Source organism: Triticum dicoccoides, chromosome 2A, assembly GCF_002162155.2.
Source record: "Triticum dicoccoides isolate Atlit2015 ecotype Zavitan chromosome 2A, WEW_v2.0, whole genome shotgun sequence".
Classification (NCBI taxonomy): Eukaryota; Viridiplantae; Streptophyta; class Magnoliopsida; order Poales; family Poaceae; genus Triticum; species Triticum dicoccoides.
The window spans coordinates 302,810,026-302,833,515 of NC_041382.1; positions in this window are offsets into that span (position 1 = coordinate 302,810,026).

Sequence of the window (23,490 nt, forward strand, 5' to 3'; positions counted from 1 at the left end):
TCTACCTTTAGTGTTGTCTTCTCTTTTGCAAGAATTGCAAGATGTTTTCCCTGATGAGTTACCTCTGGGACTACCTCCACTACGAGGCATCGAGCACTGCATCGACCTCATCTCCGGAGCACCACTTCTGAACAAAGCTCCCTACCGCGTCAACCCCGAAGAAACCAAATAAATACAAAGGCAAGTAAAGCATCTCATAGGCCATGGACACGTGCGTGAAAGTTTGAGTCCTTGTGTCGTTCCGCTCATTCTTTTGCCTAAAAGAGACGGTAGCTTTCGCATGTGTTCCAATTGTAGACCTATCAATGCTATCACCGTTCGCTATAGGTACCCCATTCCACGCCTTGATGATATACTTGATGAACTTAGTGGTGCCACTATTTTTTCCAAAATTGATCCTAAAAGTGGTTACAATCAAATACGCATACAAGAGGGTGATGAATGGAAAACTGCTTTCAAAAAAAAGTTTGGTTTGTATGAGTGGTTAGTCATGCCTATGGGTTTATCGGAAGCACCGGGTCCTTACATTGGTGTGTTTGTTGTGGTCTACTTCGATGATATCCTTGTTTATAGCAAATCTCTTAAAGATCATGTCACCCATGTTCGAACCGTTTTGCAAACTCTTTGAAAAGAGCGTCTCTATGCTAACATGGAAAAATGCCTTTTTGGCGTCGACAAGCTCGTTTTCTTGGGTTTTGTAGTATCTTCTAAGGGTGTGCATGTTGATGAATCTAAGATCAACGCTATTAAAACTTGGCCCCAACCAACCAATTTGCAACAAGTGCATAGTTTCCTTGGTTTAACCCATTGTTACCGTAGATTCGTGAAGGACTTTAGCACAATTGCTTCGCCTTTGCATGCTTTGAGCAAGAAAAATGCGCCTTTTGTTTGGGGACCATCCCAAGATACCGCTTTCAATGAGCTTAAGAATTTGCTTACTCATGCTCCCGTGCTTGCGTTACCCAACTTTGACAAGCCCTTTGAGATTCATTGTGATGCTAGAGGTAATGGCATAGGAGGTGTGTTAACGCAAGAGAAGCGCCCCATAGCTTACTTTAGTGAGAAACTTTCCGGAGCACAACTTAATTACCCCATCTATGACAAAGAGTTATATGCTTTAGTGCGAGTTTTGCATGAATGGGAACACTATCTTCGCCCTCATGAATTCATCATTACCGATCATGAAACGCTTAAATACCTTAAGGGTCAAACTAAGTTGAACAAGTGTCATGCTAAATGGAGTGAAATCATTGAGTCTTTTCCTTATATAATCAAGTACATCAAAGGTAAGGAAAATGTTGTGGCAGACGCTCTTTCCCGCATATGCATGCTTGGTACTCAACTTGAATTGGATGGCATTGGCTTTGAGCACATAAATGACTTGTATGAGCATGATCCTACTTTTGCTATTCCTTATGCCAAATGTTTGACGAATACCTCTGGGGAATGCTATTACATAAAAAATGGATATCTTATGAGAGCTAACAAGCTTTGCATCCCCGAGTCTTCTCTTCGTTTGTTGATTTTGCGGGAATCTCATGGACGATGACTAATGGGACATGTTGGCCGCAACAAGACTTTTGCTACGCTCTCCAAGAACTATTATTGGCCCAAGACGTTTCGCGGCATCAACCGCTTCACCAACTGATGCTCTACATGTCGCAAAGCTAAGTCTAAAGCTCAATCCCATGGCCTTTACATGCCTCTCCCAATTCCATATCAACCATGGGAAGATATTAGCATGGATTTTGTACTTGGATTGCCTAGGACTAGAAATGGAAAGGATTCCGTATTTGTTGTTGTGGACCGATTCTCTAAGATGGCACATTTCATACCATGCAACAAGATAGACGATGCTTCACATGTTGCCACACTCTTTTGTAGGGAAATATTGCGTCTACTTCGCGTACCATCCACAAACCATCCACAAACCGACGACCAAACGGAGGTGATCAACCGCACACTCTTAGCTCTACTTCACGTGCTAATCAAGAAGAACATCAAGGAGTGGGAGGAGTGTCTACCTATCGCTGAGTTCGCCTACAACCGCGCAAGACACTCAATTATCGGCAAGTCCCCCTTCGAGGTCGTCTACGGATTCAACCCATTGTCACCATTGGACATTCTTCCTCTACCACTCCAAGAGCGCATCAATATGGACACAAGTGCACGTGTGAACCATCTCAAGAAGGTGCATGAAGATACAAGGCACACCATCGAGCGCCAAGTACAACATCTTGCGACCAAGCTCAACATCAACAAGCACCCCATGGTATTCAACATTGGTGATCTTGTGTGGCTACACCTTCGCAAGGACCACTTCCCAACCGAACATAAGTCCAAACTTCTACCATGAGCGGATGGACCCTTCAAGGTCCTTGCACGCTACAACAACAGCGCTTACAAGATCAACCTCCCGCGCGACAAGTACAACGTGAGTGACATTTTCAATGTCAAGGATCTATCGCCCTACCATGGTGATGAAGAATTGGATCAGAGGTCGGATCTTTCCCAAGGGAGGGGAGATGATGCGGAGCATCCCAAGATCATCCCCATGGACCAACCTATGTCTCCCACGACACCACTTGGACCAATGACAAGGGCATGAGCAAAGGCTATCGAAGATAAGGTGAACTCACTCCTCTCCGAACTACCAGTTTCTAGACATGATACATGGCTACTACCTCAAGCGGAAACACTATGCGTGATTGGTCAGTTGGAGGAAAGCCATGGAACTTCTACATCCAATGGACAAGACGGCGAGGACACCAAGCGCGGAGGACAAGAAGAAGAGATGCCACGGAAGCTACAGGCACCGGACGACCGGCCCATCCCGGACGTCCGACCCCTGGAGGTCACGCCAGCCCAAGGAACTCAGGGCTACGAAAGCTACAGCGGCCGGACATCTGACCTGGACCGGACGTCCAATGACTCCCAGGCTCCAGACCACCGAACCCCTCCGGACGATCGACGCTACGCCAACAGAACGAAATTAGCGAAAGTCCGAGGAAGACCGGATGACCGGCGACTGGACGGCCGGACACCTATGGACGTCCGATGCCGTGGCAACAGAACCTAATCTACGGATATCCGAGGATCTACGGACATCCGGACCACCGCGAGCCTCCGGACGACCGGCGCCTCTCGGATGACCGGACCCTGGCTGCGTCCAGTTTCGGGTCGAAGCCCATGTACCCCTCCACTTCGCCCTTCTTTTGCACTAAGACTATAAATAGACCTCTTCCTCCTCCTAGTTAGGGTTAGCGTTGTGTTAGCTCATTTGTGAGATAGAGCTTCACTCATCCATCCGGATCTACTCCACAAGAGAGACCGCGGCCCCTCTTCGGAGAAGATCCACTTGGATTCAAGACCTCCTCGCGGAGAAGACCATCAAGACCTCCTCACGGAGAAGACCGGTTACCATTTGTATCGTCCCTTGTTGACTTTGTATTTTGTATCCCCTCTCGTGTTTCGAGGATCTAGCACATGTGTCACTTAATCTTGTTGGTTTGAGTGTTTCTCTTTGTGCCCCTTTGTGATTTCCCCTCGTGTTTCCCCTCGTGTTCTTCGTGTTCATCACAGGGACCGCTCCTTTCGTGAAAGATCGGCCCATAGGATTTCCACCCTACATCATCTTGGTATCTAGAGCCACGTTGATCACGATTTCGGAGCCTCCTCGTTGTGTTTCTAGCCTTATTTTTGTTGATTTTGTTCCTAATTCGAAAATGCCCCACAGAAATAGCCCCAATTTTTTTGTGATTTGTTGGTGTGATGAAATTTTGTTGGATTTGATCTGTGGATTTGCTTTGCCTTGAGTGGATCTAGCTTTTCCCCTTCGTCTCCACCTTTTCCATCCACGAAATCACCCGGATTCGACGAATTTCGTCCTCCCCGTCGTGAACCCTAGTTGTTCTTCCTGTGCATGAATTTCGCCCTGGCACCGGACGTCCGACAACCCCCAGACGTCCGACGACCGGACGACCATAAACCCTCGGACGTCCGTAAAACCCTGACGAAACTGAATTCCCCCCCACCCCCCGAAAATTGCAGCCACCGCCCCACTTCCGCATACACATACCCATACCTCCACCACTTCCCGCAACCACCATTGCTTACTTGTTTCGCACTCCGCTACGTTTTTGCCACATTGTGCTTTGAGAATTTGAGTTGTGGTTCTGTATCCTATTGTGTTTCGGCTATTTAGGTACGGTTCGACATCAACATCACCACCGATCATCTTCGCCACCGTACGCGTCATCGATGACAACCGCTACACCATTTTGACACCATACCATAAGCAAGACCAGTAACCTCATCTTGGTATCGGATACATCATTTTTGCCATTACATTGATAGCCATCATAGCCTCACTCTTTTGCATCGCTTACCCATCGAGACTAGCCTTTGGGTATTGTCGGCAATGTGACTTGTGCACATTAGTGATCATACTTCCCATAGCATACATACATAGCATTGGTGCATAGCATCTCTTGTGTCACAAAGTGTCATCACATACTCAATTGCTATCTTGGTTCGTGAAGCATTGAATGAGAAAAGAGCTCAAACAACAGAGAGCCAAACAAGCTTTTAAGCAAAAGGGAAAGATAAGCAAAGAGCTTTTAAGCAAGAACCATAGCATCATACAACATTAAGATTGTCATACTAGATCATCTTGGATCATATCATTGAAACACCATACATAGAGCATACTTGGGATAAAAGTCATTGCATTTTTGCTTAGTAGGTTGTGCACAAGTCCTCGTATCCGCATTTTGTGCAATTGTGCTAGCATCTCTCGAGTGTTGTGCAACAAGAGCATTTTCGTGGATTCCACATTTTGGCTCATCCTTGGTTGCACGACCCCACTTATCTTTTTGCATGTGTGTTTCCGTGTACCTTATTTTGCTTGGTCTACTTGTTGCATTGCAAACTTGCGAGTCTTTTCCAACATTATTGAAGCTCACTAACAATTGCATCAAATTTTGTGCCATCATCCTAACCGAGCTCCACCATAAGTCTTTACTTATGTAGGTGTGAGAAACCGACAAGAATTGGTACCAATTGTGCTATTTCCTTGTTCCACATTGGAGTGATCTTTGATCCACCTTCAACATGTACATTTGGTATAAGTTCCTCTATTTCTACCACTCACATACCCTTGGAATGATGGATAGGCCAAGTACTTCTACCAACCCACTCTTCATCGGGAAAGACGACGACATGAACTCCTGTGTCACAAAGAGCCACCTCTTTGGTGCACAACATGCTTTGCATCAAGAGCAACAAGCAATGAGCGAACGCCTCGACAACCTCGCCACCGACTTGCGACTCTCCGAGCAACATACAAGGGATTACTTCGACCACAAGCTTGACAACCACAAGCAATAGAACAACGCAAGAATGGACGAGATTCGTGCTTTGTTGCTCAACCGCTCTTCTTCCACTTCGTCCTCATCAAGACGGAGTCGCTCAAGTCGACACTCCCACTACACCATCTCCGGCTCGAGTACACCGACATCGAATACTCTTTGTCATGCCGTGCACCAAGATCGTCAAGCCAACCGCAACCCTCTACACGACAACAACTCTCAGGAACAACGACATCGTCAAAACCATGCTACCTTTGCGCGAGAACGAGAACGGCAACGACAACGCCAACACGAAGAGGAAGAGCGACTGCGTCTACACCAAGAAACACAAGATGCCGAGGGACAACGTCAAGAGCAACAATTGCGAGATGCTCAAGCACTTGAGGTGCAACAAGCCCTCCAAGAATCAAGTTGAGTCGTAGCCAACCGAGGCCGATGAGCTCGTGAACATGAAGAAGCACTTCGCGAAGAAGTTCACGGACGAAGATATCAAGCTCGCGTCCAACATCAAGCTCGTCAAGTTCCTCCACAAGCTCGCCAAGAACATCAAGTTCAACATGAACAAGAAGACAATGGAAATACTCCACGGTAAGAGCAAGTTGTGAGAGACGATCCTCCTTGTCTAGGACGTCATCATCCACGACCCGAACACAATGAAGGGCAACGCTACGGCAAGCTAAAGTTCACCATGCCCAAGTTCAATGGAAGCGGTCGGCGAGGCGGGGAGGCGAGCCTAGGTGCTGGGAGAGCCCTACGAGGCTAAGATAAAGATAGTACTACTCCACTCCATCCATATTTAAATACAATGGCCAGCAATAGTAGCCCAGGCAAAAATAGGTCATGTTGCATGCGTCCTGGTTTATTGGCCCCTTTTTGTGTGCCAGTTTTTTACCATATGAGTGTGTTCAAATGCATTTGATGGTATTACTTTTTATGACATGCATAAATATTATGTTACTTAAAAATATGGTTTGGCACAAAATACGAAAGAGACCAACGGAAGTAGCAACCCATGATTTAACTACTCGCATGCATGCAGTGGAGTAGTAATGTCTTTCTCAACTACTTCGTCCCTCACATCCACTCAATTTGCATGCACTGTATTAATTGACCATCAATGAAGTGAAGGACTTTACACGCATCAAATTATCACATGGGGTGGATCTCCGTACAGAAATGCATCCCACCGTGTACCCGCGTGTGCGTGCGTGCACATCTTCGCGTCATGCATGTAATGCCACTGTGCGTGAGAGAGGACGAGTACATTATTTGATGAGGACATGACTACCTTGGATATGACCAAAAATATTGCATACGTGTATATTTATGAGATGATTTCTAATGCGAACTATGCAATAATTTATTTATGTCATCCAAGACAAAAATGCTTCACAAACTTTTGTGCCATGTCTAATTGCAGGTGTATGGGACATTTTTACAATCCACATATGAAGATAAGGGAAAAGGAGAAGTTTAGGTGATGTTCAAAAAGTCCTCTCACATCACTTTTGGGCCAAGAGAAGATAGAGTCCAAGTCCCTCACGTTCTGGATTCAGATCCGGACTGCACAGACATACCTGACTCAAAACGCCAACAACTTTTTTATACGGACTTCGAATTGGGTGATTCTTTTTTTTGTTTGAAAGTAGATTTCGTGCTCTGATGAGGACATCAATCCCATTGTTACACCCACAGCCCCTGCTGCTATACATACTGGACCAATTACTAGAACTCGCACACGCCAATTAAATTATCAAGTACCTTAGTTTCTTGGTAATGATTCTAATGTTCATGAGAATATGATGCTGCCTAAATTGGATACATTTGTTTTGCTTACAAATGAAGGGTCTGGCATGGATAAGAGGGATGTAAACTGGAGCAAGACCAAGCATGGAGATGATGGCATGCGCAAGGGGATCAAGACCGGAGTTACAAGTGATGATTTCAAGACTTTGAAGCCACCATAAGGAGTGCATGAAGCCTTGGACGAAATATACAAGATGCCACTTCATAAATTTCGTCCAGAGGCTATTCTAGGTGTTGCATCACCTTATTATTGGTCTAGGCCCATGTATTTTCGAAATACTTAAGTATTTTTAGAGTCCGTATGTGTGGGGAAACAAGAGTTAGGGTTGGTTTCGGACCCCTCCTCCAAGGGCCACGAAATCCCCCCCCCCTCTTTCTCCATATATACAGCCCTTAGGGCGTCGTTTAGACTTTGGGATTTGTTTAGTTAAAAGTTAGCCATTGCAACTTCGTGTACTTCGCTTGTGTTCAACGACCAGACCAAGACCGCTTATGGATCCCCACCATTATCAATACTTCATATATATTCGCAATATTCAGATTGCTTTATCATATTCTTGCTTGTTCTTCGATTGCTTGCAGGAATAGACCTTCGTGGTCAGTCTAACCGTGCTTCCGGCATCGTTAGTAACCTCAGAAGATTGGTTTAGCAATTGCTAAGGCGCAACGTCTTGCACGTTTGTAGTCGGATCGTCAAAGTCGACTCCACCAAATCGATAGTTATCATCTCATCGAAAGATCGGGACCCGCGCCTCCATCATTCTTCTGGAACCAGCAGCACGTCATTGTATTCAATCCACACAAGAAGGTTGCAACAACACCTCCACATGTGCCACGTGGCTTCATGAACTGAAAAAGGGAGAGACACTGCGTAGTGTGCCATTGGAATTCTAATTTACATGGTTTGCACATACTGTAAGTACTAGCAAGGTACACGTGCATTGCACGCATCATATTTGGCAACCAAATTATGACTAAATACCACACTATAGCATGTAAGCTTTGAGTCATATATGCATGATGTAAACGTTCGTTTAAATTTATAGTTCATCTCATTCAAAATCAATTAGTTTTTATAAAAAGTTAATCTATTTTATGATTCATGGAATTGTGCATTGTAAAGAATAAAGTGAAAACAAATAATGGCAATTCAACTAGAAAAAAGTTTGGGCGGTTATGATAAGGAAGATTCTAGAACAAAGGAGAAGTACTTGTCTTTTGAGGTTTGTGCATTATGCTTAAGTTGAACCATGGAGTCTTCTAGATTGTACATGTGGCAGAATCTAGTGGGGGCTGGAAGATGGTGTGAGGGGCCAAGTTGAGGGAGACTATGAAGGTGTGCACAAGTGCGAGATCGATATTTAAAAAGAGGGGGCGAGAACGTGCGCGGTTGCGCACAGTGGCGGAGCCATGAAAAATAAATGAGCTAGGGGGCAAGCATTGCTAATCCTTTATGAGGAGGGCAATTCATCAAGTTAAACCATTTTACCAGTAGTTGATCTACTAATCACATTCATATTAGCCTCAATATATAGTGATGTTAGGGGGGGCCCAGGGCCCTTGCTGCCCCCTGTCTTCGCCATTGTGTGCGGGTCTGAGAGATGAAGCGGAAGGCATGGATGATGAGAGGGGGACGTTGGATATGTAATGTGGGTATATTAGCTATGTAATCCTATATGGAGAGGTATAGATTGATCGATGTGTACGTGGGAAAGAGGGTGAGACCTGACTAGATATATAGATCGATCGGTTTGTGTGGAAAACTGGGAAAGACCTAGCTATATACACACACACATAGAGGAACGTCGATCGTTGCGCGTGCATGTGAGAGATAAAGAATGGCCGAAGTGATGAAGAGGGGGAGGTGTGTGTGTGTGTGTGCATGCATGGGAGACCAACCTGAAGAAAAAGATTGCATGTGTGCGATGGATAATGCCGAGTGGTAGTGTGTGTGCATGCATGCACGAGAGAAAGTTAGTGGTACAATTATAAAGAGAAGACGACTGTGTGGGTGTAAAAGACTAGGTAAGGTCATAATCAATGTAAAGTTGAATTCAAATACTTGAATAAGAGATCATGATGTTTGGAACCCATGCATGCATGAATATAACTGAGATATGTGCGGTGTGGTTTAGAAACGAGCATGCTATACTGTATATACACATTGAACAAGGTGATACTGATTTGAATTTGAGATACGGATGACAGACATCGTTTGGCCACATTGCCTCCGTGCATGGACACACTATTCAAATTGGAGATGATGGGTGGCTTTCGCATCACATATCTATATCTATACCCCTATATAGTGTGTGAATAACTTTGAAAGATGGTCGTTGGATGAAGCCAATCCGAAGGTGCAGAGATGGAAAGTACGAGCACTACTGGTCGTTGGATATCGTCTACATTCCACCAGATTTTGCCACATGTACAATCAAGAAGACTCCATGGTTGAACTTAAGCATAATGCACAAACCTCAAAACACAAGCACTTCTCCTTTGTTCTAGAATCTTCCGCATCATAATTGCCCAATTTTTTCTACATGAATTGTCATTATTTGTTTTTACTTTATGCTTTACAACACACAATTCCATGAATCTTAAAATAGATTAGCTTTTTTATAAAAACTAATTGATTTTGAATGAGATAAACTATAAGAATTAAACGAACATCTACATCATGCATATATGACTCAAAGCTTACATGCTATAATGTGGTATTTATTCATAATTTGGTTGCCAAATCTCATGCGTGCAATGCACGTGTACCTTACTAGTCTAAATGGTGTTTGTGTGTGTGTGTGTGTGTGTGTTGTGCATGTTAAACACATTGTATGTAGTATTATACATGGTTTAGATTCTGAACATCTAACTAGAGCATACATGTACTATGATTTGAATTCAACATAAAATGGATACATATATTTGAATTTGAGATCGTATGTACATGTAGTTCATATTTATATAGGAATTTACTACTCCTATATTCATGCCATGTGTTGTGAAGATAATATTTAGATGGTTGTATAACTAACCCGAGTACAATCCCATTCAAACAGGGAAAATGTACTCAACTTTAGTCCATATGCTAGACAACACGAATTCTTTTTTTCATTGTTGAGGGAAGTGTAAATTGATTTGGTATTGTACACGTTATGTTTTGTTGTCCCGATTTTTTTAGTTTTTTTGTTGTTGTATTTGAATGCATTTCTAGTAATATAGTAAAACGGGACATGGCTCTCTCTAGTGAGGTGTGAATTGTCTTTTTTTGTACACATTAAGCTTGTTCTCCCAAAATTTCAAGTTGTACCTTGTTATGACGAAATTTCAAGCTAGCATTTGTGTCTATCGTGTTGCGCAACTCCCACCTCTTCAACCTGCCCCTTGTTACCCCGAAATTTTAATATATCTCTTTGTCTCGTTGTGCTCCGGAAACTCCCTCCATCTCAACCCGCGCCATGTTATCCCAAAATTACAACGCGCACGAAAACTCCCACCTCCTGCCAAATCCCGACACACAAATCTCCCGTGATACCCCTGAACCGAAAGAACCACCTAGTTCAAATCAGTGGGGCTACTTTCATAACTCACCCCACATTTCGAACAAGCGCGTCCCTAAGCCAAGGTTCCCCCCTCCCATCCCCTCCGCACCCCCATTCGTACACTGAGGTCGCGAAAACCCGTGAAGCCCCAGACCCTCCTTCGTCCACCCACCCAGTCGGAGCCTCTTCCCCGATGACGTCGTCCACAGCAACACCTCGTCGTCCCTCATCCACCACACCGGATGAGGATTCGTCGTCGATATCGTCATCTCGCCGGTTCAGCCACCCTGTCCTCCACCTCCAAGGAGCTTCCCCGACGTTCCCCTCGTCCCTGTAACGCCCGCGATGCGGCTATATCTCCCACATGTCGAGGCACGACTTAGAGGCATAACCGCATGGTGGTTTCGTCGCAAGAGGGGTAATCTTCTCACAATCAAATGTACTGAATAAGAAAGGGATAAAGAGTTGGCTTAGAATCGCCACTTCACACAATACATAAATAATTCATACATCATCCAAATACACTCATAGACCGACTACGGTCAAATCCAAAAGAAATGGAAGATAAACCCCAAATGCTAGATCCCCGATCGTCCCAACTGGGCTCCACTACTGACCATCAGGAAACGAAACATAGTAACGACCAAGGTCCTCGTCGAACTCCCACTTGAGTTCGGTAGCATCACCTTCACTGGTATCATCGGCACCTGCAACTGTTTGGAAGTATTCATGAGTCATGAGGACTCAGCAATCTCACACCCGCGAGATCAAGACTATTTAAGCTTATGGGTAGGATAAGGTAATGAGGTGGAGCTGTAGCAAGCGCTAAGCAATATGGTGGCTAACATACGCAAATAGGTGTAAGATGAGAAGCTACGCTACGGTCGTGAAGCTAGAAGTGATGAAGAAGTGATAGTGAAACTACTTACATTCAAGCATAACACAAGACCGCGTTCACTTCCCGGACTCCGCCAAAAAGAGACCATCATGGCTACACACGCGTTTGATTCATTTTAATTAAGTCAAGTGTCAAATTCTCTACAACCGGATATTAACATATTTCCATCTGCCACATAACCGCGGGCACGGCTCTCGAAAGTTTATACCCTGTAGGGGTGTCCCAACTTAGCCCATTACAAGCTCTCACGATCAACGAAGGACATTCCTTCTCCCGGAAAGACCCGATTAGTCTCGGAATCCCGGTTACAAGACATTTCGACAATGGTAAAACAAGACCAGCAAAGCTGCCTGATGTGCCGACAAATCCCGATAGGAGTTGCACGCTTCTCGTTCTCAAGGCACACTGGATGGGACAAGCTACGAGTAAAACCAGCCCTCAAGTTTCCCCAAGGTGGCCCCGCAGGCTGCCCGTTTCGGGCCAACACTCAGAGGAGCGCTAGCCCGGGGGGTTAAAATAAAGATGACCCTTGAGTCTGCAGAACCCAAGGGAAAAGGCTTAGGTAGGCAAATGTAAAACCAAGTTTGGGCCTTGCTAGAGGAGTTTTATTCAAGGCAAACTGTCAAGGGGGTCCCATAACCCCAACCGTGTAAGGAACGCAAAATCAAGGAACATAACACCCGTATGACAGAAACTAAGGCGGTAAGAGTGGAACAAAACAACAGGCAAAAGGCCTAGCCTTCCACCCTTTACCAAGTATATAGATGCATTATTAAAATAAGAGATATTGTAATATCCCAACATAACCATGTTCCAACATGGAACAAACTTCAGCTTCACCTGCAACTAACAACGCTATAAGAGGGGCTGAGCAAAAGCGGTAACTTAGCCAAACAATGGTTTGCTAGGAAGGAGGGTTAGAGGCTTGACATGGCAATATGGGAGGCACGATAAAACAAGTGGTAGGTAGCGCGACATAGCAATAGAACGAACAACTAGCAAGCAAAAATAGAAGTGATATCGAGGGTATGGTCATCTTGCCTGCAAAGTTCTCTGAGTTGTTGAAAGCTTGATCCTCGTTAGCGTACTCAACAGGTTCCTCGTTCACGTACTCATCTCCCGGCTCTACCCAAAGCAAGAACACAAGCAACGGAACAACAATCAATCATGGTACAATGCACAAGCAACATGATGTAATACATGGCATGATATGCAAGATATGATATGCAATGCATATGTGATGTAGGGTGGAACTATAGATGGCCGATCTTTCATGAAAGGAGCGGATCCCACGAAGAACACGAAGAACACGAGGGGAAACACGAGAGAATCACTCAAACCAACAAGAACGATCACACATACACTAGATCCATGAACACAAAGGGAGATACATGATCCACGGTCAACAAGGGACGATACACGATAACCGGTTCTTCTCCAAAGGAGGTCTTGACTCCTAAGAGGGGTCGCGGTCTCTCTCGTGGAGTATCCGTAATTGATGAGCAAAGCTCTATCTCTAAATGAGCTACTACTTTGCTAACTGTCGTGGAATTGTCACGGCAGATGTCCTAGTGTGATGACTTAGTCATGGAGCCATCGCGATGAGGTTAGCTTAAAGGGGTTAATCAGGACAAAGGATACAAGGAGTTTATACTAGTTCGGCCCCTTACGATGAAGGTAAAAGCCCAATCCAGTTTGTAGATGGTATTGCTAGGGTTTCGATGAGCAGGGAGCGAATACGCTTGACCCGGCTCTCGATCTGTTGTTTCTTGCCCTAAGCCGCCGCTAGGTCGTCCCCTTATATACACGGGTTGACGTCCTACGGCCCATAGAGTCACGGCCGGTTTATACAACATATCCGACTCGGTGACATTTCTCATATACCTTATAATACAAGTTTACATACATGGTGGTTTATAATCATGGGCCTTAAGCCGCCTTCGGTCTGGACCCTCTACCAAGCCTCTCTATGAACTGCCATATGCTCTTGGGATTCATTGAGATGGATCATTATAGGGATGACCCGGCCCCTCCTGGGCGGGTCATACCTAATAGTTATATCCCCAACATTAGGCCCCAGGTTGATTTGAACTTGTTCATGTCAATCTTCAAGACTTAGTAAAATCCTTCCACCTCTACTGCAAAAACCTTGTAACCCGCCATGACATCATCTCTAAGAATTTTGGAAACCCGCCACGATGTCATCTTTAACGGATCTTTATCTTAATGTCTTCCCGAAAATTGAGGCGTCCAATTAGCTGGATAACCATCATTTGGCCTCCTCATCTTTTGCACCTGCCTATTTTCCTGTCTCCTTATAAATAGGACCATAGGGTCATCTTCCATTCTTCTCCTCCTTTCTTCCTCCTTGCAACGCATCCCGCACAGACCTCACCAATGTCGACCTCTGTCCTCAACCTCACTCCAGCCGCTGCATCGCCCTGAGTAGACCAGAAAACTGCGGTGCCATTCCATTGTCCTAACAGCATCAGTAAGCCTTCCTTCCTTCATCATAGATATGTCGTTAGGTTTTATCGGTGTTCATCAGCATTCATCACCGTCCTTCTTTCTCTTCGTTTAGATCCATGGGTTAGATGCAAAAACCATAGGAATCTTGCGCGGTAGTAGTTTTAGCACATGTTTTAACACTAGAATATATCCCCATCGTGATAGATCTCCTCTAGGGCACCTCTGCTTTTCCACTGTCACCTATGTAGATTTCAAATTTATTTCCTTTTTTTGGAACAGTGGTAGATCCAAATTTGTAACCTCAATCTGTGGAACCTGTTTGTCCCAATACTTAGCAAATTTTGCTTTCGGTAACTCTTGAATATCTTAGTCATGGCGACTTACTCTGCTGGCTTATCTTTACTTCATATATCATTAGCCCTCGCTTAAGCCGCCATTATAAACATGCACTGTAATTGTTAACTTGCAATCCCACCAACTAACTTGAGCTGGCAAATTATTTCCTTTTAGATTGTCCTTTCACCATGCCGTCGAAGATGATGACAACTTGCGACTGGGTTCCTTCCACAGTCACCGAGAGCACTTTGAACGATTTTGTCACTGTTGGATATTTACCAGAGAAAAGTGTCATGCATTATCGTGCTCCTGACCCGGCTGAAGAGAGACCTCAGCCAAAAGATGGTGAAGTCATTGTCTTTACTGATCATATGATCCGGGGCTTCTCACCGCCCGGCTCAAAATTCTTTAGGGATGTCCTGCACTTTTTCAAGCTCCATCCGCAAGATATTGGACCCAATTTCGTATCGAACATCTATAACTTCCAGGTTTTTTGTGAAGTATACCTTCAAGAAGAACCTAGTGTCGAGCTTTTCAGAGAATACTTCTATCTGAACCGCCAGAACGAATACACCAATGGTCCTAGCTTGGAACTTGGTGGGATTTCAATTCAACGCAGACGAGATGCCATCTTCCCTCAAGTAGTCCTGCCAAGCCATCCCAAGGACTGGAATCAAACATGGTTCTACTACAAAGATATCTCGCCGTATGATGAAAATCTGATGCCGGATTATCATGCTGAGCGTCTCGATGCAAAGTACCAACTTCCTGATAAAATTACCCCTGCCGAACGCAAGAAACTTGTCCCCACAATCAGAAGAGTTCAAGCCTTGCTAAGAAATGGTTTGACTGGAGTCGACTTAATCCGCTGTTGGGTCGCATGGCGGATCATACCCTTAAGCCGCCGATCCGGCTTAATGTGTACATACACCGGAGGAACAGATGATCCTTTACGTCATAGCAATCTGCGTCTAACTGAAGAGGGTATCGTTGAGATGGCAACCACGCTTGTAAACAGCAAATATGAAGACTGCAGCCAAGTAGGTTTGAATCCTTTCTGCAAGCTTAATCCAGCGCCAGAGGTAAATCTTTTGACTTCTTTTTCCTTTAGCAGTTTAAACATTGCATGAACTTCAACATGTTATCCTTCTATAGGCTAAATCTGACTTCTGGAAGACCAAATATGATCACGAGGCTGCCAGAAAGGCTAAAACTGCCGCGAGAGCCGCCAAAAAGACCGTCAGGAAGTCTAAGAAGAAACCAAGTGCCTTTGAATTGCTTAAGATGGATGATACCTCCGAGTCGGAGGTAGACCTTGACTATCTTGGCCTGTTTTTTAACAACCTTATTGACACTGATTATTGCGAGGATGACATGGGGGCCACCCAGGCAGTCGAAGAAGAGGTAAATATTATTTCCTCCGACTCAGAACCTTTACCAAGGCAGAAACTTCGGCGAGTAACCCGGAAAGTAAGGTTTTCACACCCCTTGGCTTATTTGGATCCTCATTTTCTTTTGAAACGACAGCAACATGAGAGCCGCCGCCAGACGCGGACCGGTGGAGATGACGATTTATCCTTCGGCTTACCAAACAGTCCTCGGAAACGCCAAAATGAAGTTCTTTTTAACCTTAACCCTTGTATTTACCAACGAGTTAATTTTATTAATCACTCAATTTTGATTCCATCCTTGCAGGAGATTTCCCGTTCCTCCTCTGGCGATTCATCACAAAATCAACTGCCGGCTTTCAAGACTGCCCCTGGGTAATAATAAATGTCTTTCTTCTGTACCTTTATACCTTTATCATTATACTGACTTATCCAAATCCTTTTTAGCGGTCAAGCAAAGCCCCAAAAAGCAAAGGTGACCAAGTCGGCCGAGGATCCGAAAGTTGCTGAACTGGATCGGTCAACCCTTGTACCAGAACACACTGAGCAACTGGAATATCCCGCTGTCAACGCTCGACCGGATTTACCTGAGCCATCTATTGATGAAACCACTACTGATCCATCCATTACTTAACCGTCAAGCTCAGCTAACCCGCTAGAAACTCATGGTGATGACATTTTGATCACTGGCACCCGATTTGTTGAGCCGGGAAATCCAACTATACTAGCAAGACACTCCGCCAAACAAGAAGTTATGGAAAGACAGAAAGTGAGGTTTGATATCTCCCACTATGCTCACCTGAGTATTAGTGAAGTTTTATCTGGCTATGTCAGTCAAGTGCATTCCATCCATGACTTAGAGATTGAAATGGTGAAGCAAATGCACCAGAAGTATGAGGTACGTCATCCGGCTTATATCCATATCTTGCCAGCCCCCAAGTCTTCTGATTATGATAAACTTGAATGATCTATAGACTTGAAATGGTTATAAGCTTCTATTCTAGACTCCCTCCAAGTCCGGTTAAAAAACTTTAAACCGGATTGTGATGATAGCATAATTTTGCATCTGTAGCCCCCAAGGGCCGGTTTAATCAGTATGAATGAGCTGGTCCTCTTAAACATTGTGTAAAAGAAAACAGATCTTAACTGCATAGCCCCCATGAGTCGGCTGGGACTGTCAACAGCGCACCCGGCTCATCTTTAAAAAGAAAACAAGCAATGTGCATTAGCCCCCAAGTGGCAAGTGTTGTTGCTTGCAAAGCACTTGGGACTTTTTTTAGAAAGAGTCGTTTCCTTCAAAAATTGCGTTGTCAGACATTAGCCCCCAAGTGCCAAGTGTTGTTGCTTGCAAAGCACTTGGGACTTATATTTTATAATCTGCCATGAAACTTAACGAACTTATGTTGTATGCAGGCTGCGACCACAGAACTGGAAACTCAATTGTCCGAGGCCAAGACCCGGCGGGCGGCTCAGGAGACTGAGAAAAAAAGGCTGAATCCAAATTCCAGTTGAGTGTGTCTGAAGCAAAAAAAAATTGAAGACCAGCTTTACTGTGGAGAAAGAGGCTTGGGCAAATGCGAAGACTGCCTTGACGCAGCGTGCTGAGAAAGCCGAGGCGGCTCTGGAAGAGGTTACCACTGAACTCACCGGTTTAAAGAACCATGTGTCTCAGATGGTTTCTCCAATCTTCGGTAAGTGACCATGTTATTTACCCAAAGTGAGTATTTGTCATCATGATATAGACCGCCGCTTAAACATTTGTGTAAACTTTACAGGTCCCGGGAGTAGTAATTTGAGCCAAGATACACTGGTAAAGCTCAAGGAGGTTTACACGCTTGTTGAACAATTATATACTGGAGCTCAGCGGACTCTTGACACTATCTCCCTAGTGAATCAAGGACCAAACTTATTAAGGGATGTCTTGAAGAAGCTGTCCATCTTGCCCACTAGGTTCCAAGAAATCAAGCGATCTTGTGCTAGAGCCGGAGCTGTGACAGCTTTGAGCTGTGCCAAAGCCTGGGTAGCGGAGTTAGACCCGGTGGACGTAACCAGTGGATATCCCAGTCTCAAGGAAGATGGAACTCCTTTTGACCAACAAGACTTTGCTGCTTGTGTCAAGGAGATTCGCTCCTGATATTGATCCTTCTGATCTGATTGATGACAAGGCTGAATTCGCCGCCCTACGTGGCTTTGACTGGTCCAAACCCAACTTTCAGACGGTGGAGGAGGACGAACCGGCAAGGGATGAGTCGCAACCTTCAAGTCAACCAAGCCAAGATTCATAAACCGGGGCCGTTTTATCATCTGCTGTATGCGAGACTGAAAAACAATTATCCTTTTGGGCACCAAGCGCCTTGTAATAGGCTAGCTTCAAACTTCTTGTTCTGATATGCCATCGTAATGTTTATGATACTTATTTATTGCCATGCGAAGATATGTCATATATGCCTTATGATATTCTCAATTTTGAATTTGTTCTTGCATATAACATATGAAAAGTGTCCTGTCGGTTTACCGCTGGACGGGTTATAATGCCCCAATATGAACTTATCATGATTTATAACCAAGGCTGGATGAAATAATAATCATATATGATTAAAAATATGTCATACCTGTGATATTTTATCATGCTTGTTGGTTTATGAAGCCAGTGCAGTAAGGGTGATAGCCCAAAGCTCCCAGCACTGGTACTTATCAGAGATTACCGGCTTATGAACAAAGCTGGACCGGGTTAATAAACACTGGATATTATCTTTATTTTATACTGGTGACTTATAGTCAAAAACCAGGCCGGGTCAATAAACACCGGATATTATCTCATACTGGCGACTTATAGTCAAAACCAGGCCGGGTCAATAAACACCGGATGTTATCTCATACTGGCGACTTATAGTCAAAACCAGGTCGGGTCAATAAACACCGGTGAATTATAATCATAAAACTTTATAAACTTTATCAAATAAACCTCAAAGAAAGAATCTACTAAAAACAAACGAGAAGTGAGGCTTTTCATGGGCTGCCAGGCCCAAAACGAGGCTTTTCATGGGCTGCCAGGCCACTGAGTTAAACCATTTTACAAACCTTTTAAGATGGACCTCACATTAACCAATCATCGTTTTAACTTTGACAAGTTCAGGGTCTGTATAAGATTGACTTGTCAAACGTTCGAAGGATCTTTCCAGGATTACCTGGGCGGAGTGACTTACTTAAAAAGGCAAGATAACCCGGGGTTTTAGGTGAATATACCTGGCTTCCAAGCCTGGCTTTTATAGCCTATCACAAGGTTATAGACTCTTTGTTCTTTAGAACAAAAGAGCCCCGAAGAAATATTTGAGTTGTGCTCAAGGGGTACCTATGTTTGAGTTGTGCTTTTGCAACAGACTCTCTTTGGTCCCTTTAACCTGGGTAGCAAGCCCCTAAGTTTTTTCTATGTGGCTTATAAGCCGAATCAAAGGGTAATCATAACTTTGATGTATAAAGCAGAAGCCCCCATGTGACCAAAAACTCATTATGTAAAGAGGAAAAAACGGCAGAGGCCCTGCTTTAGTAGGGATGCTGGCTTTATTATATCGATCATAATATATACATTGTCAAAATATGTACATCAGAAGAGCCGGTGGCTCAAGTGTAGTAAGGCCTAAGGTGAGCAATATTCCAGGGCCGGCGGGTCTCTTCCTCCGATGTGCGTGAGTCCTTGTGGTCTTGAACGTCAATAAGGTAATATGACCTGTTGTTTATATTCTTGCTGACTACAAAGGGTCCTTCCCAAGGTGGGGATAACTTGTGTATATCCGTCTGATCCTGGATAAGCCGGAGCACCAGATCGCCTTCTTGGAAAGTTCTGGTTTTAACCCGGGGGCTGTGATAATGGCATAGATCTTGCTGGTAAATCGCCGAACCAGCCGCTGCGATATCACGCTCCTCATCTAACAGGTCAAGTGCTTCTTGGCGTGCTCTTTCATTGTCAGCTTCAACATAAGCCGCCACACGAGGTGACTCATGGCGGATGTCACTGGGAAGAACTGACTCTGCTCCGTAAACCATGAAGAAAGGCGTATATCCCGTAGATCTGTTAGGGGTGGTATTGATGCTCCATAACACGGAAGGTAACTCCTCCACCCAACAACCCGGCGTTCTCTGCAGGGAAACCATAAGCCGGGGTTTGATGCCTTTCAAGATCTCTTGATTGGCTCTCTCCGCTTGACCATTAGATTGAGGGTGATCCACTGACGACACATCAAGCCGGATGTGCTCTCGTTGACAAAATTCTTCCATAGCACCTTTAGAGAGATTAGTGCCATTATCTGTTATGATGCTGTGTGGAAAGCCGAAACGGAAGATCACCTTCTTCATGAATTGAACTGTCGTTGCCGCATCACACTTACTGACTGGCTCTGCCTCTACCCACTTAGTGAACTTATCAAACGCCACCAAAAGGTGGGTCTTCTTGTCCTTGGATCTTTTGAAATGTCCAACCATATCAAGCCCCCAAACTGCAAATGGCCAAGCAATTGGAATCATCCTTAATTCTTGAGCTGGCACATGGACTCGTCGTACAAATTTCTGACATCCATCACACCTGCTGATGAGGTCCTCCGCATCAGCATGAGCTGTTAGCCAATAAAACCCATGACGGAAAGCTTTAGCCACGAGGGATTTTCAACCGGCATGATGACCACAATCTCCTTCATGAATCTCTCATAAGATTTCACAGCCCTCCTCTAGGGAAATACAACGTAGAAATGCTCATGTGGTACTGCGATGATGTAATTCTCCATTAACAATTGTCATTGACTTAGACCGTCGGGTTATCTGTCTGGCTAAGGTTTCATCCTCAGGTAGCTTGCCCCGGGTCATATAAGCCAAATAAGGAACTGTCCAATCCAGAATTACAAGAAGAGCCTCCACCAACTGAGCCTCCGGGCCAGGGATAGCCAAAAATCCTCCTCTGTAGGTAACTTGACCGACTGGTTATGCAAAACATCAAGAAAAATATTAGGCGGCACCAGCTTACATTGGGAACCCAACTGGCTTAAAGCATCCGCCGCTTCATTTTTCCTTCGATCAACGTGCTCAACTTGATAACCCTTGAAGTGACTAGCAATAACATCCACCTCTCATCGATAAGCCGCCATGAGTGGATCCTTAGAATCCCAAGTACCAGAGACTTGTTGAGCCACCAAGTCTGAGTCGCCGAAGCACCTAACCCGGCTTAAGTTCATCTCCTTAGCCATCCGAAGACCATGGAGCAAGGCCTCATACTCAGCTGCATTGTTAGTGCAATGAAACATCAAACAGAGAACATAACAAAATTTATCACCTCGAGAGGAAGCAAGCACAACTCCAGCCCCCGAGCCTTCCAATATTCTGGACCCATCAAAGTGAATAGTCCAATACATGTTATCTGTCTTTTCCTCGGCATCTGCAGCTCTGTCCAATCATTGATGAAATCCACCAGCGCCTGAGACTTGATGGTTGTGCGAGGCACATACTTTAATCCATGAGGTCCAAGCTCAATAGCCCACTTAGCAACCCGGCCAGTTGCTTTCCTGCTTTGGATGATATCTCCCAAAGGAGCAGAGCTAACCACAGTGATGGGATGACCCAGAAAATAGTGTTTAAGCTTCCGGATGCTAAGAACATTCCATATACAAGCTTCTGCCAATGCGGATATCTCTGCTTGGACTCAATAAGCACCTCACTGATATAGTAAATTGGCCTTTGAACCAGATGTTCCCTGCCTGCCTCCTTCCTTTCTACCACAATGGCTACACTGACAGCCCGGCTATTAGTAGCCACATATAACAGCAAAGGCTCCTTATCGACAGGGGCAGCAATCACGGGCGGCTCAGCCAGCTGTTTCTTCAAATCCTCCAACGCTTCATTAGCAGCATCACTCCAGACAAAATTATCTGTCTTTTTCATCATCTGATACAGAGGGATAGCTTTCTCTCCCAACCAGCTTATGAACCAGCTTAACGCTGCAATACGGCCCGCCAGACGTTGCACATCATTGACACACACCGGTTTAGCTAGAGAAGTAATGGTCTTGATTTTCTCTGGATTAGCTTCAATGCCTCTGTTAGACACCAGAAAACCCAAGAGCTTGCCTGCCGGCACACCAAAAACACACTTGACCAGGTTAAGCATCATCTTATAAACCCTGAGATTATCAAAGGTTTCCTTCAAATCATCTATCAATGTCTCTTTATCTCTGGACTTCACCACAATATCATCCACATAAGCATGAACATTACGTCCAATTTGATTATGAAGGCAATTTTGCACACATCTCTGATAAGCTGCCTGGGCACTCTTGAGCCCAAAAGGCATAGACACATAGTAGAAGGCTCCAAAAGGAGTTATGGAAGTTGTCTTCTCCTGGTCCTTAACTGCCATCTTGATCTGATGATAACCAAAATAAGCATCCAAAACACTCAAACACTCACAACCCATCATAGCATCAATAATCTGATCAATACGCGGGGGAGCAAAAGGATCAGCCGGACAAGCCTTGTTCAAATCCGTGTAGTCCGCACACATACGCCAGGTGTCGTTCTTCTTAAGTACCAGCACCAGGTTAGCCAACCACTCAGGATGGAAAATTTCGAGGACAAACCCAGCTGCCAAGAGTCGGGCTACTTCCTCGATGGCCTTCCGTCTCTCCTCATTAAAATGGCGAAGAAATTGTTTGACCGGCTTAAACTTTGGATCAATGTTAAGAGTGTGCTCAGCGAATTCTCTCGGTACACCCGGCATGTTTGAAGGCTTCCATGCAAAGATGTCCTGGTTCTCACAGATGTACTCGATGAGCGTGCTTTCCTATTTCGGATCCAGATTAGCACTAATGCTGAACTGCTTGGATGAGTCTCCAGGAACAAAATCAACCATCTTGGTAGCATCTGCTGATTTAAACTTTAAAACCGGATCATACTCTGTGGCTGGCTTTTTCAAAGATGTCATATCTGCCGGGTCAACATTGCCCTTGTAAAATTGTAACTCCTCCGTTGCACAAACTAACTCAGCATAAGCTACATCCCCTTCTTCACATTCCAGAGCTATCTTACGGCTCCCATGCACTGTAATGGTTCCTTTGTGACCCGGCATCTTGAGCTGCAGATACACGTAACACGGCCGTGCTATGAACTTGGCATAAGCCGGCCATCCAAACAGAGCATGATATGGGATGTGGATCTTAACCACTTCAAAGGTCAATGTCTCTGACCAAGAGTCATGATCATCTCCAAAAACAACTTCCAGAGCTATCTTACCAACTGGATATGCCGACTTACCAGGCACCATGCCATGGAAAACAGTGTTTGACAGTTTAAGATTTTTATCAGTCAACCCCATGCGACGGGAAGTTTCATAATAAAGGATATTGATGCTGCTCCCTCCGTCCATGAGTACTTTGGTAAACTTATACCCTCCGACCTAAGGGGCGACCACCAAAGCCAAATGACCCGGATTATCAACCCGGGGTGGGTGATCCTCCCGACTCCACATGATGGGCTTCTCAGACCAGTGCAGATAACGAGGAGCCGCCGGTTCAACGGCATTGACTGGCCTTCTATGAAGCTTCTGGTCAAATTTACACAAGCTAGTGGTAAAAACATGATACTGCCCACTGTTCAACTTCTTCGGGTTGCTCTTATAACCAGATTGTTGTTGTTGACCCCCCC